Below are 24,201 nucleotides of genomic sequence, written 5' to 3'. Positions count from 1 at the left end.
GGGACTCAGCTGCTTGCTGTTGATGTTAAAAATTCCATTCCCTCCAAAGGGTGGAAGCAAGGCAGTAAAAAAAGGAGCTCAAAATGATTTATGGCTCTTCCAGGAGATAACCCTGATTCTATGCATTCCTCTTCTGAATTTTAATACAAGCATGCACAAAATCCTGCCGAACCAATCCAAGACAATTAAACGGCACAGTGACCTTAAGTAATATTTATAGAGGTTGTGTTCAGTTGGAATTGCATGCCCATTTGGTAAAATACCAAGTTCATATTGTACAAAGCCCCTTCAATATAAATAGCAATATAACCAATAATGTCTGTCCACTCCTCACCTATACACAGACCGAGTGCTTGGCACACCCAAATATACATATTTATGGAAAGACCAGCAAACAGTGGTCCAAAAGGGGGTGGCATCTGTACCGGTTTTAGATTTATAAAGCACGTGTCTCACTGCTGGGGGTTGGCATACTAAATTCCAACCCTTTATAATGTATACAAATTGATCATTGAACTTTACATTGGGAAGTTTGCATGCATAAACCAAATGAACTACAGCTCCCCAACCCAAAAACAACAAAAAGAAACAAAAGGATCACCACTCTGACAACACAAAGTATGTCAATAAGGTGAAATTATGTGGACTTGAAGAATTGCAGGTGGAGAACATGACAACACCGCCTATCCACTGAGTCAAATTAGAATGCTTTGGATTCATTGAGAAAATCCAATAGGTTCTCTGAATGGCACCCATGTAGAAAGGTCGATCTCTGTTCACAATGCAGCAGGCTAGCTTGGCACATGATCTGGAAGCAAGTGGAGATCCCTGAAGTAACAGTGTCTACTTCAGTGGATTCCAACATCTAGGGCAGTGGTTCTCAACCTTTCCGGTGCTGTGACCCCTTGATAACATTTCCTAAGTTGTGGGGACCCCAAACAGAAAAATTTTCGTAGCGTGGGTTGTCGGCACCCAAGGAAAGACAAGTAATTTGCACCCCTAATTCAAGGACATTTAGCGCTGCCCGAGTCCCTTCCACTCCTACAGTATTAAAACCCCTTATGGTACATTTTAGGATGTACCACTCTTTGTTCTCGTTTCTTTGCCTTTTATCTCTCCATCATAATTTCCTGGGTTTTTTTCCCCATCCCTCTCTCTAGCCATCTTTCTTGTTCTTTCTCTCCCTTTTTCTTTGTTCCTTCCCCTCTTTTCCTCTCCCTTCCATGTATTCTTCATTTTTATTCCTTCTCTTACTCCTTGGTGGGGGGAATGGGATGAGTGGCAGTGCTGGTGGTGGTGGGGGTGGTATCAGTGGCAGTGCCGGGGGGAGTTCTGATCAGCCAACTTAAGTGCTCTTGATCAAGGTCATCTGCTGATCCGAGAAATGTAGTGCAGACTTTTAATGGCAACTATAATCACAGGTAGTTTTACTCACCGTGTCTCCAACTTTGTTATGTCTCGCAGCAGTGACACCTATGCCGAAGTTAGGAGTTAGGGTCTCCTCCAGCCCCTCCCACTTCACATTCCTCACCAGTCAGCTCCCCTCTAGTCTCTGCCCCCCAGCCATACCGTGAACTGAATGAGCGGCTGCGAAAAGGCTGGGAGAGCGGTGTGGGCTTCAGGAACAGCCCAGGATTTGGTGACCCCTGGCAAATCGTTATTCGACCCCCGAGGGGGTCCCGACGCCCAGGTTGAGAACCACTGATCTAGGGGGATCATACATGTATACTAATGCTATACCTGGAGTTACTCTTTTAAAATGTGTATATATATATATATATATATATATATATATATATATATATATATATATATACACATATACATACACACACACACACACACACATATATATACACACACACACACACACACATACATAGCCTTGACATTTTTTCATGTTACAAACAAAAACAAATGTATTTTATTGTGATTTTATGCGCTAGAACGACAAAAAGTGGCACATAATTGTGAAATGGAAGGAAAATGATAAAAATGGTTTTAAATTTTTTTTGCAAATAAATTCCTGAAAAGTGTGGCGTGCATTTGTATTCAGCCCCCTTTACGCTGATACCCCTAACTAAAATCTAGTGGATCCAATTGCCTTCAGAAGTCACCCAATTAGTAAATAGAGAGTCTACCTGTGTGTAATTTAATCTCAGTATAAATACAGCTGTTCTGTGAAGCCCTCAGAGGTTTGTTAGAGAACCTTAGTGAACAAACAGCATCATGAAGGCCAATTAACCCACCAGACAGGTCAGGGATAAAGTTGTAGAGAACTTTAAAGCAGGGTTAGGTTATAAAAAATATCCTAGGCTTTGAACATCTCACGGAGCACTGTTCAATTCATCATCTGAAAATGAAAAGAGTATGGCACAACTGCAAACCTACCAAGATATGGCCATCCACCTAGAGGCCCATGGTAACTCTGGAGGAGCTGCAGAGATCCACAGCTCAGGTGGGAGAATCTGTTCACAGGACAACGATTAGTCATACACTCCACAAATCTGGCCTTTATGGAAGAGTGGCAAGAAAAAAGCCATTGTTGAAAGAAAACCATAGGAAGTCCCGTTTGCAGTTTGCGAGAAGCCATGTGGGGGACATGGCAAACATATGAAAGAAGGTGCTCTGGTCAGATAAAACCAAAATTGTACTTTTTGGCCTAGAAGCAAAACGCTATGTGTGGTGGAAAACTAACACTGCACCTCACCCTGAACACACCATCCCTGCCGTAAAACATGGTGGTGGCAGCATCATGTTGTGGGGATGTTTTTCTTCAGCAGGGATAGGAAAGCTGGTCAGAGCTGATAGGAAGACGGATGGAGCCAAATACAGGGCAATCTTAGAACTAAACCTGTTAGAGTCGGCAAAAGACTTGAGACTGGGGAGGAGGTTCACCTTCCAGCAGGACAGTGACACTAAACATACAGCCAGAGCTACAAAAGGAATGGTTTGGATCAAAGCATATTCATGTATTAGAATGGCCCAGTTAAAGTCCAGACCTAAATTGAATTGAGAATCTTTAGCAAGACTTGAAAATTTCTGCGAAGACGCCCTCTATCCAATCTGACAGAGCTTGAGCTATTTTGCAGAGAAGAATGGGAAAACATTTCACTCTCTAGATGTGCAAAGCTGGTAGAAAAAGACTTGCAGCTGTAATTGCAGCGAAAGGTGGTTCTACAAAGTATTGACTCAGGGGGGCTGAATACAAATGCACGCCACACTTTTCATATATTTGTAAATAATTTTGAAAACCATTTATCATTTTCCTTCCACTTCACAATTATGTGCTACTTTGTGTTGGTCTATCACATAAAACCCGAATAAAATACATTTACGTTTTTGATTGCAACATGACAAAATGTGGAAAATTTCAAGGGGTATGAATAATTTTTCAAGGCACTATATACACACACACATATACAATGATACCTTAGTTCACAAACTTAATTTGTGAAACAACTCGCGAACCAAGGCAATTTTTCCCATAGGGCTCAATGTAAATCAGGTTAATCCCTTCTGAACTTTTTTTTTGTTTATGTATAAAAATGTAAATAAAGAAAAAAAAAAAACACACAACACTATAGCTCCTCTTTAATCCTTGTTTAAAACAATCCCAAACCCCAATTTAATCTAGGGGCCAGAAAACAGCACTGTGGATCCAGGAAAAGATCATCTGAGGGCATGGTAAAGTTGTAGAATTCATATGAACAGTTTTTCCATGATTCCCAATCAAGTGAGCCCACCCGCATGGTAGTCAGGGAGCAGAAACCCCTATCTGAGTGGACAGGTTTGCCTAAGGCCCCACACACACTAATAGATTTTCTGCAGATTTTTGTCTTCAGATTTACCAAAACCATATAATATGAGGTCACAGTTTCAATTTGTATGCAATCAGGTTTTGGTAAATCTGAAGACAAAAATCTGCAGAAAATCTAATAGTGTGTATGGGGTCTAAGACTCATCTTGCACTGCTCTTGAACGTGTCAGAGCAGGGAAGATGGCTGCAGTTCGCGTTCGCGTACTGAAGCAAATCTTTGTGAACTTTACTGTTCGCAAACCGAGTTGTTCATGAACAGAAGCGTTTGTGAACCGAGGTATCACTGTATATATTTATATATTAATTATACACACACACACACACACACACACAACTATGCAATTTTTTTTTCTAAACACACCCCTAGGAGTTTCATTAGTGAAGTACACACAAAGAGGGAGTTTTTGAAGGACAAATAAGTGTGTTTTTATCCAGTCCTAACTATATCAAAACTTGCCATATGGCGTTAAAATGTTCCTGAATAAAGCTAGTACATACTAAGTTCTTTTTTTCATTCAACCCAGCAGGCTGAATAAAAAAAAAAACAAAAAAGCTCAGGAAGGAGATCCTGTACTAACTATCCAATGTTTGTACAGCGATCTCCCCTACTGAGCTACTGTGTTCTGACAGGGGTACTGCCATTAGCTGATAGTACTGATTGGATGCCGATCGGCAGACCTTTTTTGGTCATGCCCCTTTGATAGAAGCTGGATGTTCGGCTGGCTTCTGTCGGACCGGCTGCTGTACACAGCCCGAACGTCGGCTGGTTTCCTTTGAACTGGCCGATGCTGCCCGATACTTGGCCGGTGTGTACGGGGCTCAAGAACTAGGTCGTTTGTTTTTACATGAATGCAAGTCAGTTCTTATTTTTGATAAGGAATAATGGAATTAGACCAAACACCGATTGTTTGACAGCATGCTAGAAAACAAAGCTCAAAAGTGAACACAAAGATACTAACCAAAAGGTCTTCTCTTCTGCAGTTATTACATTTTTAACTTGTATTTAGCCCTTTGATTACCATATTATACGTCATGGCAATCAAAGGGTTAAAACAAGTTGCTGCAGTGAACTGGTTTTAAAATTAATCTGTTGGCGTTCCACCTTTTTAAAATACTCTGCAATGCCCCGCAATACCCTGCCATACTTGGCGATTCCCAGCCTTACTTTGCCATGCTCAGCTGTACTCGGCCTCTGTATGTGGCCAGGCTGTGGAAGTCTCACACATGTGGTATCGCCGTACTCAGGAGGAGTAGGAGAATCTATTTTGGGGTGTCATTTTTGGTATGTACATGCTATGTGTTAGAAATATCGCATAAATGGACAACTTTTTTTTTTTTTTTTTTTTTTTTTTTTTTTTTTTTTAACACAAAGTGTTTTAACCACTTCCCGCCCGCCGGCAGTCATACGACGTCCTTGACTTTGTGCGGGGATATCTGAATGATGGGCGCAGCTACAGGCATCATTCAGATATCAGCTTTTTCAGCCGGGGATTCCCTACACCATGAGAACGATCATAGCGGCTGTTCCACTGCTTGACCATTCTTACGGGAGGCGAGAGGGGACGTGTCCCCCCCCCCCCCCTCAGGTGCTACTACCGACTCACCGCTACGATCGAAGCCAGGATCCTTTTTTGTTTTTTGTATTTCAGGCTTCCCAGCCTAGCTGTGAGATGTGGGGTCTTATTGACCCCATATCTCACTGTAAAGAGGACCTGTCATGCCATACTCCTATTACAAGGGATGTTTACATTCCTTGTAATAGGAATAATAGTGATCAAAACATTTATTTTTTGGAAAAAAGTGTCAAACTAAAATAAAGTAAAATGAACAAAAAAAAAAAAAAATTTTTCCCCCCGTGTCCTCGCATGCAGAAGCGAATGCATACGTAAGTTGCACCCACATATGAAAATGGTGTTCAAACCACACATGTGAGGTATCGCTGCGATCAGTAGAGCGAGAGCAATAATTTTGGCCCTGGACCTCCTCTAACTCACAACATGTAACCAGTAAAAATTTTTAAAGCGTATCCTATGGGGATTTTTAAGTAGCGAAGTTTGGCGCCATTCCACGAGCGTGTGCTATTTTAAAGGGTGACATGTTAGGTATCTATTTACTCGGCATAACTTCATCTTTCACATTATGCAACAACATTGGGCTAACTTTACTGTTTTTTTTTTTTTTTTTTTTTTTTAAAGCACAAAACTGTTTGTTTTTTCTAAAAAACGCGTTCGAAAAATTGCTGTGTAAATACCGTGGGAGATAAAAAGTTGCAACGACCGCCATTGTATTCTCTAGGGTCTTTGCTAAAAAAACATATATAATGTTTTGGGGTTCTATGTAATTTTCTAGCAAATAAATTATGATTTTTACATGTAGGAGAGAAATGTCAGAATTGGCCTGGGTGCTCCAGAATGCCTGAAGGTGCTCCGTACATATTGGGCCTCTGTATGTGGCCACGCTGTGTAAAAGTCTCACACATGGTATTGCCGTACTCGGGAGTAATAGCAGAATGTGTTTTGGGGTGTAATTTGTGGTATGCATATGCTGTGTGTGAGAAATAACCTGCTAATATGACAATTTTGTGGAAAAAAAAAAAAATCTTCATTTTGCAAAGAATTGTGGGAAAAAAAATGACAACTTAAAAAAACTCATCATGCATCTTTCTAAATACCTTGGAATGTCTTCTTTCCAAAAAGGGGTCATTTGGGGGGTATTTGTACTTTTCTGGCATGTTAGGGTCTCAAGAAATGATAGGCCGTCAGTACTTCAGGTGTGATCAATTTTCAGAGATTGGCAACATAGCTTGTGGACTCTAACTTTCACAAAGACCAAATACCAACACTGATTTGGGTTATTTTTTACCAAAGATATGTAGCGGTATAAAATTTTGGCCAAAATATATGAAGAAAAAATTACTAATTTGCAAAATGTTATAAACAGAAACGAAGAAAAATGCATTTTTTTTTTTTTATTTACAGAATTTTCGATCTTTTTTCTTTTATAGCGCAAAAAATAAAGAACCCAGCGGTGATTAAATACCACCAAAAGAAAGCTCTATTTGTGTGAAAAAAAGGACAAAAATTTCATTTGGGTACAGTGTTGCATGACTGAGTAATTGTCATTCAAAATGTGAGATCACAGAAAAGCTGAAAATTGGTCTGGTTATTAAGGGGGTTTAAGTGCCCAATAGTCAAGTGGTTAAAGCGGAACTCCAGGGGAAATTTTTCCGGCATTACAACAGCGAATTCAGGCTTTTGTACAGTACAGGGATCATGTCATTTACCCCCCCTACTTCCTCTCCCCATTTACATTCACAAAATGTCCTGCATTTTTTGGACTGCTGCCCCTTGCAATATCACACTTGTTGTTCATGCACATGCACATTAATCCATTATCCCTACACATGCTCAAGCTAGATAAATCATGTTAAGGTAGTTTGGCCGAATGCAAAAGTTATGCTATGTATATGTACTAATGTCTATCTCCCCAAACATTGGGTTCAAAGTGGTGTCCTTGTTTACTAACCTTTATGCTTCCCCAAGCGATGCAGGGAACATTTGGGCTCAGCCCAAATCTACCGATTTACAATGCCTGCCCTGGAGTATAAGCACTTCATGGTAACACCACACATATACAATATATAGATATATCGTATATGTGTGGTGTTACCATGAAGTGCTTATACTCCAGGGCAGGCATTGTAAATCAATCTCTCTCTCTCTCTCTATATATATATATATATCTCTATCTATCTATCTATCTATCTATCTATCTATCTATCTATATATATATAATCTTGGCTCAACTAAAAGATTCCTTAAAAAAAGGTGTCCGCTCGAACTTCCTCCACCAATTTCACATAAACATACATGTTCAGTTCAGGCAGTCCAAATGTACATGTTAAGGCAAATAACCAAGGTCTTTGGGTGGTTAGGTCATTGCTGTATTTTTAGACTTGACTGGTAGTTTCTTTATTCATAAAACCGGAGTTGGACTGAAACCCACAATATAGATTCTCTGCATTCAAAACAGCACAAATGAATGAGGGATGCATAACTGACTTTTTTGCACTGAAAAAGGTGAAATAAATATAAAACCTGGTACATGACAACAGTCAAAAAAAAAACCGAGGAGCTCACAGGAGCTCTCTGTACTAACTATGCATTGTTAGTACAGCAATCTCACCGCTGAGCTATTGTGTTCTGACAGGGAACTGCCCCCCCACCCTGCTAGGACACACAATCAGCCATTGGCTGTGAGCCCTGATCGGATGCAGAATAAATACTGGTTTTTTAGCATGCCTGTTTGGCCGCCTTCTGTCGGACAGGCTGCTGTACACATGGGCCAAATGTTGGCCGGATTCTGTTGAACCGGACGATATTCGGCCTGTGTTTGTACCAACCAAAAATAGCACCATGGACTGGTAAAACAAGCCTCAGGGCTTTTAAAACTGGTTTCTACTAAACATGAAGAAAAAAAGTGTAATTTTGGCCCTATAAAGTCCAGAGTTCAAATGCAGAAATAAGAAAAAGGTGAATACTGGACTGTACACAAGTATCCTGATCAAAAGCTATCCCAGGAGCAGCCGTTCAAGAGGAACTGCAGTCTGCTCATATAATTTGTAATAAAAACATCTTTGCCATTCTGAAGCTTCCCTCCAACCACTTTGCATATTATTTTATACATACTGTGATTCTGTACTTGCCAAATATGCTACAGAAATCTCCCTCCACTGAGTCCGGCTGCATCCATTTTAACTGTGGGCAGCTGAAGCTGCTGCCTGTTTACTACCTAGATTTACACAGACACCTCCAGCTCTGCAGCTCTCATTGGCCCTCTTATGACTCATCCCTCCTCCCTTCCTGGAGAGAGCTGTGCATGATGTCATAAGCCTAGGCTAATGACCAGACAAGAAAGAGGAAGTGGGCTGTATAAGGTATTTACTGGCATAAAAAGAAAAATGTTTTACTATGCACAGTTAAAACAAGGGCAGAAGATTTAATAGATGGAAAGATGAAAAAATGACTGAAGGTCCGTTTTAACGTAGTTAATGTGTGTCATGAGGAAGAAAAGCAGAAGCTTTTACGGGCAGTTTAGTGAGAAACTGACAGCCAGCGCTGGAAATCCTCTCATATGTCTGAAAATCCTTATAGGGCTGTATCCTCTGTCAACACCAGACACTCTAGCATTAACCAGCATACTTATTATAGCAACGCCTGTATACTTTTCACCTCCATGTCTGACCTTTACAGAAAGAGAAACCAGAGGATGGTGGTTGTTATTTTTGGGTAGTTTTATCATTGCAACAACAAAATTTATAACGGATGTCGCTAAATAACTGAAAATAGGCAACAATGCTAATAAACTGCATAAAAACACACAAATAAAAAGAGAAGAAAGCAAGCACAGTGGAACCTCGGATTGCGAGTAATGCAGTTAATGAGCGCTTCGCAATACGAGCTATTATTTTATAAAAATCCTGACTCTGTTTGCATGTGTTGTCATGCAAAACAAGCAGGATTCAAGCCTCTGCGGTGTGCAGTACTGCATTCGGCCAGAGGTGCGGGGGTGCCGGTGACACTCAGAGCCGCTCGGAAATACTAAGTTCCCAAGCCTTTCCGATGGTTTCCGAGTGCATCCGAGCGGTCTCTGAGTATTTCCGAGTCTCTCCGGCACTCTTCACCTCTGGCCACATGTGGTATTGCATGCAATAGAAGTCAATATGGAACAAATTATCTTTGTTCCATTGACTTCTACGGGGAAACTCTGTTTGATATGTGAGTGCTTTAGATTACAAGTATTCTCCTGGAACGGATTATGCTCGTAATCCAAGGTTCCACTGTAAACTGGAGTCAATGCTGAATATAAATGTGTATTTGTTGCATTTAAAAGATGCAATAGTGGAACTGTATACAGGCTATAACTGCTTTGTTACCACCTACTGACCATGTACACTATATGAATACATTTGATGTACACAGCAGAAAGCAAGAGAATGGGTGTCCCTTTTTCAGGGGGCATGTCAGGGACTACTTTTGTGCTGTGCAGGACAAATCCCCAAGAAAGATATTCATTCTGGAACCTCAGCAGAAAGCTATCTCTCAGGGCATAAAGAAATTGTTTAAACAAATGACACTAAGGCCTCATGTACACTGCTGCTGATAAACAAACGTTCAGAGGCAGTTGGATGCTTTTTTGAACTGCCCCTGAACTCAACCAATGTTATCTTATGTGTAAATGTACACAGGTTCATTTAATGTCGTTTTTAGGCAGTTGCGTTTATAGGTTTTTCTTTGAAGGCAAAAAAATTAGTTCAGACACCGAAGTTTCCGATGTTTCAGGCGCCAAAACGCGGCAACTCGTGTTTAGTTTACAGGCGTTTCATTTTTGGCTATTTTGAAATTAAAGAAAAATGTTTTTTCTTTCCATTGCTTCTAAACACGGCATCTAAACGTGGCAAAACCGTCATTTTAAACGTGGGTTACTATCTGTCAAGTTAAATCGTTCAGGAGAGGTTGTAAAAATGTCCTGTGTACATAAAGCCTAAGGCCTCATGCACACTGGACGTTTTTACAACTGCTGTTTTTGGCTTCAGATGTTTTTTTTTAACAGTTAATAAACTCTCCAGCATGTTATCCTATGTGCCCATGCACACATAGGCTGTTATCAACTGTTTTTTTGGCTGTAAAAAAAAACCCCAAAACTGCTGGGTTCTGAGGGGAGTTTTTCAGCTGTAAAAACAACAATGTCAAAAAACGCCTAAAAAAGGAATGACCGGACAGGGGAATATTCACCCCTCCCCCTCCCCTTTTTTTTTCTCCTCCTCCCCCCACTTTCTCTTCCTCTCCCTATCCTTTTTCCAGATCCTTCTGTTTCTGATCCGGGTTCTTTCATACCGGATAATGACTTCTAGGGGCCGGTGAGAGCTGGCATCAATCCCTTAGCCATTCCCTAAAAATACGGCCATTGCCGAGAAAATTAAGGGGACCATGCGGGACACGGAGGTCCTCTAGTCAGTTGACATACGTCATGCCTTTATTCCAGCAGGAAACTTTGAGCACAGAGCTCTTATGGTCGTGTATTCACAGATAGAGTGATGTACATCCTGAATTGTCATTGTATTATATGCTGTTGGGCTTTCTGTACCCGCGTGTTCTATCTTGATAAATAAAGAATTTATTAAAAAAAAAAAAAAAACACGCCTAAAAAATGCAGATAAAACCCTTAAACACGCGGCTCACCTGCGTTTAACATCTTTGATCCCATTGAAAAAAAAAAAAAAAAACGCCAAAAATGCTATTGTGAAAAACACTGAAAAACTCACTGCAAAGCTACTGGCGTTTTTATAACGTTAAAAATCAAACTGTCGCGTTGTTACTCCATGATCAATATATGATGGAGTAAGTGCTTATAGACCTTGGGGGGTCTTAGTATCTGGTAAGCAGATATATTTACCATACTTATACTGTGGGGAGCACCGGGCGTCTGCACCGATTGATACTTCTTTTAAGGTCACTATATGGGACTCTTAGTTGGAATTTTTGGACTTATTTTTCTCACTACATTTCAATAGATGGACTTTTTTGCACAATATAATAGATATATATATCTAATGAAGTAACAGTGCAAAACTTTGATGATTTTTATTTTCTGTTATGATGTATACATATGTGTGAGTGCTGCTGTGTTAACATTAGTTTTATTCACTTGGAATCATGAATTATGTTATTATAACGTCCAGCGTGCATGAGGCCTAATACATTTGGAGATGTAACGGTTTGTCAACTGTTCCTTTGAAAAACCAATTAAAAAAATGAAAAGTAAACAAAAAACAATGGGCAGCCTCGTTCTGCTGAAGTTGAGCTGATCGATCGACTTCAGTATAACCAGCCTGTCAGGGTTTTTCTTGTGTGATCGCTGCCGTTGGCTATAGCGTGCCAGCAGTGATCATCAGCAACAGCAACTGATAATGGGGGAATTAAAAGGATTTTCTTTCCTTCTACCTGCAAAATAGTTTCACCATGAAAAGAAAAAAATGGGGCTTGGAGCTTTTTCACAAGAGTGGTGGTAAATATAAGAGGCTAAACCATTGTTTTACTGCCCCTTCAGGGGTTTTCACCACTCCCCACTTCTGGCTTTAGTTATACTTTCAGATAAAGTGCTGCAAGATGCCTTGGATCAGTGGTGATCAACTTTCTTGATATGGGAGTCCACAAGTGCTGCCCCCCAACATCACCATGCAAGTACCATACAAAAAATATATTAAATATTCAGTCTCAGAGACAGCAGACACACAACAGAACATAGTCAAAGACTATGGGCAGAATACAAGAGATGGTCAGAGACTAGATATGATACAAGAGATGGTTAGAGATTGTTAACATGATACAGGAGTTGGTCTTCGACTATGGACACGATACAAGAGATGGTCAGAGACTTCAGGCATGCGGCAGGAGATGGTCAAGAGACTGAATAGGATATAGAAGTTGTTGGAGAATGGATTATGCTTCAAGAGAGTCATAGACTAGAGACGCATTGCACAAGACTGATAAGACCACTGCTATAACAGGAATATACAGAAACAGATTACTGTCTGCATGGGGACCCGAGGGCCACACAAACTTGCCAGAGGGCTGCAGGTTGGGCACCAGGGCCTTGGATAGATACATACACAGACTGCTGGCAATACAAGTCTGTAATGAGTGACAGTCTTATTTAGTGCCTGCATTTGAAATTAAAACGGGTCAAACTGAACAAGAAAACCCTTTTTTCCACTAAAATAAATGGTAAATTTTTACTGAAAACAAAAGGTTCTAACCGGTCAGGCTTTAATTTATATCATATATATTAATGTTCCCAGTGTTGAAATAGAAAATAAAAAATTGGGGGTTCTAAACTTTACTCACTTTACAAAAGTGCTTTTCTTCTACAATAATATTGCTCAAACCATACTCCACTACCTTAAAAAAAAAAAAAAAAAAAAAAAAAAAGAAGAAGAAAGTTGGCTAAGGTAGGAGTTTTTCACGAAAGCACGTACTTGTGCCATATTTTGTAGAAAAGTAATACAGCTCAATTTTGACTTTTTTTTTACTTCTCATCTCAAACTTTGACAGTAGGCCTTGAGAAAAATAGCTGCTGTGTATTAAAGCATGGCATGCAGGGGAGGAGGCAACATGCCTCAAATACTGATACCCTGAGGCTCCAGAAAAACTCAAGCATGCATCGTAGGACACATACTGAGCGTCTTCAGTTTTTGATACAGCAGGTCCTGGCCATAGCCAGAGTAAAGAGTCTGCATACAGTCATGTGACAGGATGCATGAAGAGGGGGTAAGTTTGCCTTGCATTGTCACAGGATGATCTGTCAGCATAATCCACAGTCAACCTAGCAACAGCTTGCTTACTCAACTTTCACCAGGAAATTAGGCGATGACATTACACAGATACTATTGTAAAATCATGGACACATTTCTGAATTGCTGTAAATCTGTAAAGGTCAAGGAACAGCTTTAAAGTAGCACTAAATTCTAGTAGTAAATCTAATCTTTGAATTAAAGGCCCTCCCAAATTTTATCATCAGAATTTCTGAGCCCCAAACACTTACATTTTTGATGCCTCTTCTTCCTAGGTCACACCATCTTCTGCAACAAACTTCCGGTAGGGAGTGCATGGCAGTAGTGGCTGGTGGGTGCGCAGTAAGGCTCCATGTACCCTACAGCTCCTAAACTTGAGTTTAGGAGCTTTTGGCATTTTGCCAAAGCTCCTAAACTCAACTCTATAAAAGCCTATGTGTCCATGTACAGTGAGGGAAAAAAGTATTTGATCCCCTTCTGATTTTCTATGTTTGCCCACTGACAAAGAAATGATCAGTCTAGAATTTTAATGGTAGGTTTATTTTAACAGTAAGAGACAGAACAGGAACAGCATTCCTTCTCCTCCAAACACGAGTTGCGTTGATACCAAAGAGCTCGATTTTGGTCTCATCTGACCACAACACTTTCACCCAGTTCTTTTCCGAATCATTCAGATATTCATTAGCAAACTTCAGATGGGCCTGTACATGTGCTTTCTTGAGCAGGGGGACCTTGCGGGTGCTGCAGGATTTCAGTCCTTCATGGCGTAGTGTGTTCCCAATAGTTTTCTTGGTGACTATGGCCCCAGCTGCCTTGAGATCATTGACAAGATTCTTCCATGTAGTTCTGGGCTGACATCTCATCGTTCCCATGGTCATTGAAACTCCACGAGGTGAGATCTTGCATGGAGCCCCAGACCGAGGGAGATTGACAGTTATTTTGTGTTTCTTCCATTTGCGAATAATCGCACCAACTTTTCTCATCCTTTCACCAAGCTGCTTGGCGATCGTCTTGTAGCCCATTCCAGCCTTGTGTAGGTCTACAATCTTGTCCCTGACATCCTTGGATAGCTCTTGGTCTTGGCCATGGTGGAATCTGATTGATTGCTTCTGTGGACAGGTGTCTTTTATACAGGTAACAAGCTGAGATTAGGCGCACTCCCTTTGGCTGGATTAACACTGGTACATCATGGCTGTTGTACTACTGTCATCCCTACTTTGCCCTGCAACATCGGTCCTACATTTGTCCTACTTCCATCTGACTTGAATGAACAAGATAAGATTTTGCTCTGACTTTGAGATAGTCTGACTTGCCTTTGACCAATCAAAACAATCCCAGTGTGAAATAAAATTGCTTTTACTGCTCCTATAATCACCATGTTGGATGTCACAAGTCAGATGGTTAGGACAAGAATTCGACTTCAGTGATATTCAATGGGCTGGAGTAGGATCAAAGTGGGACCAAAAGTAGTGCAGGGAGCATTTTCAATGTCGGACCAACTTGTATTGGACCAGTGAAGACGGCCATTTACACACATCATGAGCTCCCAATGTCGAACCAATTGTCGTACAAGTGTTAACCCAGCCTTTAAAGCCTTGTAAACACAATGCAATTGTTAGCAGGGGATTGTCTGTCGACAGACTGTTGTCCTAAAATCTGACCATTATTATGTTCCTTTTGACAATTATTGTCCAACATTCGGCCAACAAATGCTGGATGACATTCTAGTAAATTTTTGGTGGACAATGGTTGGTTGTCAGATTTTCTGATGGTCAGTACACAAGTCCATCACACAAAAGTTGAAAGTACAAACACGCAGGCTCAGAATCAATGCTCAAACGTGAAATTAGCAGAGGGGACCCAAAGGGTTGCGCTCAAGAACTAAAATTCCTCGTAGTACGTCACTGCGTTTGTTGCACGAAAATTGTGTGCTGTTAGTATGCACGACAAGATCCAGGCACACGCCCTTAAGACAAAAATCTGACGCTTGGTTGGCCAACAATTCGATCGTATGTATGAGGCTTAAGAGTGCCCCTAATCTCAGCTCGTTCTCTGTATAGAGGACACCTGGGAGCCAGAAATCTTGCCGATTGATAGGGGATCAAACACTTATTTCACTCATTAAAATGCAAATCAATTCATAACTTTTTTCAAATGCGTTTCTGGATATTTTTGTTATCCTCTCTCTCACTGTTAAAATAAACCTACCATTAAAATTATAGACTGATCATTTCTTGGTCAGTGGGTAAACGTACAAAATCAGCAGGGGATCAAATCTGTTTTCCCTCACTGTACACATAGGTGTTTAAGATCATTTAGGAGCTGCTGCGGTTAGAGGAGGTTCAACCACTCTCCCCTGAACGCGAAAGAATCGCGTTCTCGATAGGAACGTTTTGACCGCCGGCCACAAAACACGGCAAAAAACACTGTAAAATCACAGCTCGTATTGCAGCCATGTAGCATTTTACTGCAGTACACTGGTAGACACCACACCATGCTGCTATGCAGAGACCTGAATGAATTGTCATTTTGTGACACTTCAAAAAAGTAAAAAAAAAAAATGCAAACAGTGCAGCCTGCTAAGACACGTATCCCACTGTAGCCTCACTGCTGTTCAGGCCTGAACTCTATTAATCTACTAAACAGACCCTTATAATACTTATTGACAGCCACTCAAGGCACACCCTGGCTGAGAGTGAAAGTACACTTAGAACTGACCCATTTATGGCCAAATGTAGTGCTTAGCACCTTTGCCTGGCAGCACTAGGGTCATTGGTTTGGATCCCAACCACGATCTGCATGGAGTTTGCATGTTCTCCTGTGCGCGTTTCCAACGGGTACTCCGGTTGCGTCCCACACTACAAAGACATACTGGTGGGTTAATTGGCTCCTGTCTAAATTGGTTCTAGTATGTGTATGAATGTAGGTTAGGAATCTTAGATTGTAAACTCCATGAGGGCAGGGACTGATGTGAATTTACAATATACATAAAGTGCTGTGCAAATTGCCAGAGCTCTATAAGTGCCTCTAATAAAATAAGTAAAATAAACTGCACACATCAGCATTGCAGTAACACACATTACCTGTATTGGTGTGGTGCCAGTCATTCTCACCTCAGCGCATAGTGCTGATGGATGGATGTTGCAGTATAGCACACTGCATTGTACCAACATGTGATATGCTGCCAGAAAAGCTACATGCTTGCTCTTCTATGTACTGGTGTGAGGACAGAGCACTGGTGAACCACTGTGGTTTTGCTTGCACACAGCTCCTCAGCCACAACACTCTCTGCACTGTTACCTGAAGATGCAGAAGAAGTATTACCAGGGTCTGTTAAATGGAACTGTGCTTTAGCTTTGTATACAATCTCTTTATCTCAGGACTAAAAAAAAAAAAATAAATTGTATTTCTTTAGGCCGGTAAAAATAAAATATTGCACATGCTCATTTAGTAATTTAAATGATGTTTAAAAAAAAAAAAAAAAAAAAAAAAAAAAAAAGTGACTCAAACCATTGGGCCGAAACATACTTTTGCACTTCAGCAGCTTCCCCAACACACCTGTGTTGTATCGTGCCATACAGCAGGACAACACATTGTGGAGTGTTGTATTATTAAAAATGGTTAGGTCTGATTTTGGACAATTTGGGGTTCATTGACAAAAAATTCTAAATGAATGGGCCGTTTTAACACAATTCATGTTAATTGAATGTTAAATCACACAAATGTAAATATGCCGGCCATAGATGAACCACAGATTGCAGGAAAGAAAATTGCTCAATTTCCCTATCAACCACCCTGCTGAGTTACTGTGTTCTCCCGGTCCGGGAGAACACAGTGATTATTGCTAGCAGCTATAGTCGCTCCAATAATTGCATGAAAAATCAGAGAGACTGGTTGTACCCAGGTTGATCGATCAACTTGGGTACAATCAGCTCGCCCATACATGGTTTGAATCTCAGTCAGTTCAGCAGGGATGGCTGGCTTTAGGCAAAAGTAAGGACCAATTCACACTAGGTCCGGTGACAGAATTTTACGTTTAAACCATCTGTCACTGCAAGGACACACGGGAAAGAGTTGTATCCTATGTATCCCATTTACGCTGCGCCACAGCATGCTGTGATAAAATACAGACATGCTGCATTTTATGTCAGCGCACTGGCCCGAATTGCACTGCAATGTCAATGGTAGTGCATTTTTGCACTGCATGAAGTGTACGATATGTACGCTTCAAAGTTTGTTAAAAAAAAAAAATTAAAAAAAGAAAAAGAAAAGGGAAGCCATGTGGTGTGTGGAATTGTGTATCACACAGTCCCCTAGCCAGCCACCAATGCATAGTGGCTGGAGGGGTAAATCGCTCAAGCTGCTCTGCAACCTGCCGTTTTGACAGTGTGAATTGGCCCTTAGAGAATAGCAAGTGGTGGGGGGATAGCTGACGGATTTCTCTTTCTGTTGTCCATAGAAAAGAGACAATGCTTTCCTAATACATATGTTGGGTTGTAACAAGGTATGATCAACATACATACATACATACATATATACACACACACACACACACACACACAGTATCTTACAAGAGTGAGTACACCCCTCACATGTCTGTGAATATTATATCTTTTAAAAAGATATAATAAAATATTTACAAAAATGTGAGGGGTGTACTCACTTTTGTGAGATACTGTATATTTAATCTCTCTACAGCGGAACATTCACAAATTACGGTAAATGTTGCAGTGAAGCAATGCAACATTTACATAAGCATGACTTTTTTTTTTAATATGTAACCATATTTAAAATGATAGATTAACCTTTTATTATCAATATCAACAGATGATACTGCACCAGTGCTCTCATAGCATAACAACTGCATTGAGCCGAATGGCTCAATAAATGGCTAAAGTTAGCTTTACTTTAAGCTGCATTGCAATTATGGCAGATGAAAATATCTATGTTGACTCTGCAGTCCTTGTAAACTGGTATTAGTCCTGCTGGCAGAGAAACTGGCAACGCACCATGGGTACAAGATGCGTGCATGCATCACAAGCTAAAATACACTGTAAAAAAAAAAAAGAAAAGAAGGTGTAAAAGCTTCTTTGATGCATTAGTCTAGCATTGAATAGTCCAAATATGCCAAAAAAAACTTGAGCCTAGATGCGAGTGCAGCCTGTAAGTGAAAGGAAATTCAAATTTCTGAGCTGTCACCAGAACAGGTATACAGGTGAAATGTTCCAAAACCTGTTCCTATAACAACTGTCTGTCAGCACAAGTCTTGAGCCACTGGACAACAGTAAGTGCCGGTTCACACTACCGCGACTTGGGATCCGACTTGTCAGACCTCAAGTCGCCCCAAGTCGCTTGACATCTGAAAGTCCATGTAAGTGAATAAGAGCCGTCTATATGTACGCTACTGAAGTCGCTCCGACTTCAGAAAAGGTCCCTGTACTACTTCAAGGCGACTTGTAGGCGACTTGTACCCATTGATTTCAATGGAAGTCGCCTACAAGTCGGATCGTGGTCTATAGTGAAGCGACTTCACAGGAAGAGAAGATGTTTTTTTCAAGCAAACCCCTCCCTCCCCCAGAGCGGATTGTAGTTTGATTGGCCACTGGAAAGTCGCCTGTCTTGGAGGCGACTTGAAGTCGCCTTGTAAGTCGCCCCAAGTCGCGCTGAAGTCGCGCTGAAGTCGCCTTGCTAAGTCGCGCTGTAAGTCGTGTTGCCCCTGTGTGAACCAGCGCTAAGGCTGTGCTCCCAAAACTGACCATGCTGGGATGGATGTGCTATGCTTGGTGTGGTCAGTAGGAAAACAGGGGGGTGGGGGGAGGCCTGCAGGAACACCAGATACTTCAGGCCTCGTTCACACCATATGTGCATAAAAACTAATGGGAAAAAAATAAAACGCAAAGATTTTGTCTTGCATAGGCATGTTCACACCATGTACTGTACAGAGACGTGTGCATTTTTTACATAAGTCTCAGCAAAGACACAAAGAAAACATTTGTTTTCTATGTGTCCTGTTCACATCAGGACACTGGTATCACGTGCAGATTTTTTTCTGCACAGAGATATGAAACAAATTCTCTGCAAAAACAACTATTCTCTATGTGCCATGTTCACACCACAATGTTGATGACATTACATACTTTTTTTTTCCCCATGCAGAAAACTGCATACACATCACAGATTCATGCGCAGAAAAAAAAAAAAAAAAAAATCAGCACATACTAGTTTTATGGTGTCAACAAGGCACAGAGAAAACAAAAGGTTTTCTATGTGCCCTTGCAGAAAAAAACTCATGTCTCTGCACATGGTGTAACCAAGGCCTCACACACAGAAAGTAATACAAAGAGAACAGGATACTTTTTCATACAAGTACATGGTATAGCATGCACATATCAGGAATATGAAAGGTTGAGGCAACGCATTATATACAGCCATGCTCATAAGTTTACATACCCTGGAAGAATTTATGATTTCTTGGCCATTTGTCAGAGAATATGAACACAAACATTTTTCACTCATGGTTAGCGTTTGGCTGAAGCCATTTATTATCAATCAACTGTGTTTACTCTTTTTAAATCATAATCACAACAGAAACTACCCAAATGACCCTGATCAAAAGTTTACATACGCTGGTGATTTTGGCCTGATAACATGTACACAAGTTGACACAAAGAAGTGTGAAATGACTATTAACTATTTCAATACAGGGCACTTACAGCCCCTTCCTGTCCAGGCCAGCTTTCAGCTCTGTCACACTTTGAATGACAATTGCGCGGTCATGCTAGACGGTAACCATGTGAATTTTTTTTTCATTATCTTCACACAAATAGAGCTTTCCTTTGGTGGTATTTAATCGCTTTATTGATGGGGAGCAGTGATAGCCAGCACTGACTGGCATCACTAATGGGTACTGATTGCTGGCACTGGTGTGCATACTGCTGGCACTCACTTCTGGCACTGTGGGCGCCTTATTGTAATCAGGGCACTGATGAGGAGATGCCGCTGATCGGCTCTCCTCTCCTCACACTCTGTCAGTGTGAGGCGAGGAAAGCCGATTACCGGCATCTCCGCGTTTACATGTGATCGGCTGTGATTGGACACAGCCGATCACAAGGTTAAAGAGGCGCAGCCCTTTACAGAGATCGGGGTTGCGCCGTGTCCTATCAACACGATGCAGCCGCGATCACCGCACGTCCCCAGGGGAGCGCACGAAAACGGCCCTTCTGGGCGCCGTCATATGGCACAGGAAATTTGGTCAAAACTGATGGCAAGATGAATGCAGTATGTTATCAAAAAATACTGGAGGAACATTTGCATTCATCAGCCAGGAAGCTGTGCATGGGACATACTTGGACATTCCAACATGACAATGATCCAAAACACAAGGCCAAGTCGACCTGTCATTTGCTACAGCAGAATAAAGTGAAGGTTCTGGAGTGGCCATCTCAGTCTCCTGACCTCAATATCATTGAGCCACTCTGGAGAGATCTCAAACGTGCAGTTCATGCAAGACAGCCCAAGAATTTACAGGAACTGGAGGCTTTTTGCCAAGAGGAATGGGCAGCTTTACCATCTGAGCAGATAAAGAGCCTCATCCACAAATACCACAAAAGACTTCAAGCTGTCATTCATGTTGAAGGGGGCAATACACGGTATTAAAGAGAAGGGCCCATTAAAAAAAATTAAAAGTCAGCAGCTACAAATACTGCAGCTGCTGACTTAATTGGACACTTACCTGTCCCAGGGTCCAGAGATGCGGGGGATCGAAGCCCCGCTCGTCTCGCCGGCATTGCAACTGTGGGCGTCGGGCTGTGGCTTCACAGCCGGGCACCCACTGCGCATGCGCGAGCGGCACCGCGCGCCGTGATTGGCCACTTAGTCACCTGGGACCTGTAATGGGTCCCAGGTGATTGACAAGAGGGAGGGAGCAGAGCTGAGTCCTTCCTGTGTCGAGGGGGAAGTGATGTCACCAGCCCAGGCACTGAAAGAGGCAGACTACGAGGGACCCCCTAGCAACAGGCATTTAGAGGTGAGGTTAAAAAAAAAATTTCCAAATGTTTTTTTTTTTTTTTTTTTTAGGAATTTTCATGTATTTTTTTTTTTTGGGGTGGAACACCACTTTAAGAACTGGGGTATGTAAACTTTTGATCAGGGTCATTTGGGTAGTTTCTGTTGCCATTATGATTTAAAAAGAATAAACACAGTTGACTGATAATAAATGGCTTCAGCCAAACACTAACCATGAGTGAAAGAAAAGTTTTTTGTGTTATCATGCATATTCTTTGAAAAATGGCCAAGAAATCAAATTCTGCCAGGGTATGTAAACTTTTGGGCACAACTGTAGGCAAGATCTGCTGTGGCCTCTTTTGACAGGTGCACAAACTGACTGGAAATGACTACGTATGTCATTGTGACTAAGATAAAGAACGCCTCTACTCAGTATGTAAATGACTACCATTTTATCTGTACTGCCAACATCTCACTATGTAAATGACTATGGTTATTCTATTTCATATGCCATAGTTCTGACTGAAGGTAACCAGACACTGGTATAAAACTTCACAATATGTCAACAGTGATTAAGCACAGACTCACCTACATACAACCTACGCAATATCCTGTTTCCCACATACCCACCCGGTCCCTCTAGCTGTTTTGTGTTATCACAGTCACAGTCTCATCTGATAACCAAGGTTGCTTACAACAGCTCTCAAAAACCATAGAACACACTCTAAAATGTTATTTTCCCTAAAATCCGCCAGGCATGCTGGTACATGGTTGTGATGAAAGCACCGATAAGTGATACACCCTTTAGGTGCTGTGTATTTATTGCTCGCATGCAAAGACAAACCTGACTCCTCAATCATATTTCCTGTACAGGTTGAAGAAAATAAAATGACAAACACTCAAGGGTACACACACACACATTCATTGATGGAAGGATTCATTTTTATGTCTTAACCCACATATAAAAAAGACTTAGGTCCATGTGAAGGGGAATTCACTTTTACGTAGTCAGTTCTGAAGGAAATGTATGCTGGACAACGCATGATAATGCACATACTACCTGCACATGTTATGAGGAAAGTCAGTTCTTGAGTGCACAGAACTGTAGTTCACTGCCCTGAGGGTGAAAAGATTACTGAGCTCTACCCACTATATTAAGAATCCGACACAATGGTGAGATTTTAAAAACATAGTATGGAGCGTAAATAGTACAGCCCATGACAAATTCGTTATTTTGTGGTCACCGGAAAAATTTTCACTTTTTTTTTCTTCTTAGTCATTTTTTGCCCTTTTGTTGTAAAAGGAAAATATGATAAAACACAATAGTCGGGCAAATCTCTACACAGAAAACACCAAAAGGAATGCAATGGCAGGTTCTTATCTGCTGTATTTTTTAAAAGAAAAAAAAAAAAAAATAGCCACCTAAAACTAAAAATAGAGGAGGTGTGTGCATGCATAAAGTAACCAACCATATGATACTTAAGGTCAGCACACGCGCTATGTTCTGATTGTACAATCTGTTTTAGACATACCAACTATGTAGTACAAGAACTACCTGATTGAACACAAATTGACTGGACAGATTAGGTAGGTCCTCATACAATATTACATAGTTTTGGTAAATCAAAGTTGATTGTACAAATATTGTATTGTCAGGTTGTGATGTGTATGGTGACACTTAGGCGTTGTAGACACAGGATTCAGCTTAAATAAGACAGGGTGCACACCAAGATTTAAAAAGGAGAAGTTCATCTTTTGTAACATGTTATACACATATTCAGGGTGTTACCTGTTACAGATACACTGGCCCCACTCCCACCGAAACCCCGATATGACAGCTAACAGGGGATCTTCTCCCTCTCACTAGCTGTCATAACCTGCAAAAAAAAAGCGTCCAACCAAAGCTCTTTTGGTCCTACTTCTCCTGTGGATCTCAGAAATACACTTAGTTCTGCACTTCTGTGACCTATATTTAGCAGACAGCGGGCTAAAGTCCACTGTTGGCTGACATTATTCTGCCAACCCAGACTATGGAGGGATCCTGTCTGATATTATGCCTGACTGGTACCTGGTTCAGACTCTCAGCTCACTGCTGAGAGAGTCTGAGCCAGCTGCTCCGGCCCCCTCCACAGCCCGGTGCTCCAATGAGCACTGGAAGGGCAGAGCAGAGAGCCAGTAACTGATAGTCACCAATTTCCTGTTCAGTGAAGCCCAACAACTGAGCGATCAGTTGTCTTTGATGGCTCAGTTCTCAGTCTTACAGGTGGTGGGGGACCATACTTCTTTCAAACCAGTTGTTTAAGGCCCCATGCACACAGGTTGTTTGACTAGCTCTCCTAAACGCCTTTCCTCCGGGCAGTAGTGATTTGGCAAAAAAAGAAAATGCTTGAGGCATTTAGGCACATCAAGCTCTTGGGCATTAATTCATTTAATTGGCCAGAATAATAATGCATTCTGGCCTTTGAAATGAATTAACGCTAAATGCTTGATGCGCCTAGTGTGTTTTTTTCTGCCAAAACACTGCTGTTCATGAATGTGCTGGCAGTGTTTTTTTCCTGCCTCTAAACACCTGTGTGTGCATGGACACATAAGCCAACATGAAGGGGCATTAGGAAGCAGAGTAATAAAACAAAAACCCAGACTCACCCAAAAGCAGCATATTGAACGCTCAGTGTGCATGAGGCCTAAAGGTTTACAGGCTTAGTAATACTAATTACTTAAAGTGGCTTACCACAAGGTCAATTTTACAAACTCACCCTTGAAGCAGTGTTTATATATTTACCTTTCCAGTCACATGTATTAAAAAGCCACGACTATATGCTCCCAGCCACTGCGAGTGTTTTACATTTCCCTCTCCAGGCAAAGTGGTTTTTCCTGCCAGCTCAAATGTCAGTACAAACCACAGTGCTGGGGCAAGTATTCAACTCATCTGTGGTGGATTTTCAATTAACAAGCCACCAGAAAAGGTAAATATATTCTTTTACAAGGGAGCAATTTTGTAAATATGACCCTTTGTTGGTCAAGT

General features: G+C 41.2%; 1 protein-coding gene across 2 annotated transcripts in view; it reads right to left on the bottom strand.

Annotated features, from left to right (window-relative positions):
* LIMS1 (LIM zinc finger domain containing 1) overlaps positions 1-24,201 on the bottom strand; it is an 86,598-nt gene that overhangs the window by 35,001 nt on the left and 27,396 nt on the right. The gene's annotated exons all lie outside the window — the stretch shown is intronic.

This window comes from Aquarana catesbeiana, linkage group LG02, assembly GCF_042186555.1.
Source record: "Aquarana catesbeiana isolate 2022-GZ linkage group LG02, ASM4218655v1, whole genome shotgun sequence".
NCBI classification, from domain to species: Eukaryota; Metazoa; Chordata; class Amphibia; order Anura; family Ranidae; genus Aquarana; species Aquarana catesbeiana.
This window is presented reverse-complemented; position numbering and strand designations above follow the sequence as displayed.